The sequence below is a fragment of the Nicotiana attenuata genome, chromosome 1 (genome assembly GCF_001879085.1).
Source record: "Nicotiana attenuata strain UT chromosome 1, NIATTr2, whole genome shotgun sequence".
Taxonomy (NCBI): Eukaryota; Viridiplantae; Streptophyta; class Magnoliopsida; order Solanales; family Solanaceae; genus Nicotiana; species Nicotiana attenuata.
Window position 1 is genome coordinate 17238751 of NC_031989.1, and position 1676 is coordinate 17240426.

The 1676-nt window shown below is 28.3% G+C and overlaps 1 long non-coding RNA gene across 1 annotated transcript; it reads right to left on the reverse strand.

Annotated features, from left to right (window-relative positions):
- Positions 644-1504, reverse strand: LOC109240175. Its single transcript, XR_002070026.1, has 3 exons — positions 1357-1504; positions 1129-1243; positions 644-925 (listed from the first exon to the last, which is right to left on the reverse strand). It is a non-coding gene; the product is annotated as an uncharacterized LOC109240175 (long non-coding RNA).

The window sequence follows — 1676 nt, forward strand, 5'->3', positions numbered from 1 at the left end:
GCTAGAAGTAGCGTAACTAAAAGCTAGCTACAAACTTTAACATTTCGTGGCTAAGGATTAGTATTTATTGCTACAAAAATTTTTGTGATGTGGCTATATTAAAAAATATTTTTCCACGAAGAATATATATCTATAGCTTTTCATTTGCCACGATAAATCATTTTTGTAGCTATCTTCTATACTTTAGCCACAAAATTCAAATATGTAGCTATGCTCACATATTATATTTGTGATGTGGCTATATTAAAAAATATTTTGCCACGAAGAATATATATTTATAGCTAATAATTTTATCATTTGCCACGATAAATCATTTTTGTAGCTATCTTCTATACTTTAGCCACAAAATTCAAATATGTAGCTATGCTCACATATTAGATTTATATTATAGTATTTATATTTAGCTACCAACCCATAATTTCATAGCTATAAATTGTCAAAATATCCATGATTAGATTTTTTATTATGTTTTATTTGGTGACTAGATTTTTATTTAATTTTATTTTTATTTATGAAAAAATAATTTATTAGAGATAATTAATTTTTCTGTTCTGTACATTGCTATTTTCCTTTTTTATCTCACTAAATATTTTTAAAAGTTTCAAATATTCAATATCCATACATGTTTGATCAAATCATAATAAACTTTGAATATCACTTTATTATACAAATTGGCATCTAAATAGTTTCAAAAAAAAATTCTAAAAATACAATTGTCTATCTAAAGTAGACTCGGTTATTTAACTATAATCTATAAAATTCGGAAGGGTTCCACATCAAAACAAAATCAAGTTCTAAGTCATTGATTTGAGGATTGAACATGTTGCCACCAGATGATTTTCTGCAGTCAAGGATGAAGTAATTTCACTCTTTGCATCAAGGCTAAATCCTTGATCTTCTTGCATTCAATAGATTAAATTGTACCCTGTAAATTCAAAAGAAATAATAATAAGCACAAAAGAATGAGCGAACCAAAAGAAACATTAACACAAAGATGCAAGTTTGCTTTGTAAAAATGCTAGTAGAACGTTCAAAGAGAAAAAAGTTATCTGTAGATAATTCTTTTACAAGAATTTTTAGCATATACTAAGAGGGAAAAATTCAAAGCAACAAGATAAGAAAACAAACCTATATACTTTTCTATAAACTTTTGAGGATTTTCATCTCATTTTTGTAATATTTTTTCGACGAACTGTGGCTCCTCCCAACATTACATCATAATCTTCAAGATTCTACTCAATACCTATTAGAATACGACACAATACCTATCAAATTGTTAGAATATAAATCCAAAAATTCAAATCAAATAGGTGTATGGGGATTTAGAAATCTTAAGATATATGTATATAAACATACTTGGAACGAGAGAAGGCGCCGGGCTATCTAGCCAATAATTCCTTTGGTTGCTCTGTTCCCGTGAAAAGAGAAGCGTTGTTGAAGAAAGAACGGGAAAATGGGGAAGGCGGGTGGCGGCAGGGAAGGGAAACGGGAGAATGTTTTTATTAGGTTTAGGAAATGTTGATGTGGGCCAATTGGCCTTTACTTTTCTTTTCTTTTTGTTAATATATTTTTGCTTCCTTTTTTTCCTTACTTAATATAAGTAACATAAATGCAAGAAATGTAAGTACTACAAATACAAGTAAGTAATAAACTTAATCTATGAAAAAATGACAAGA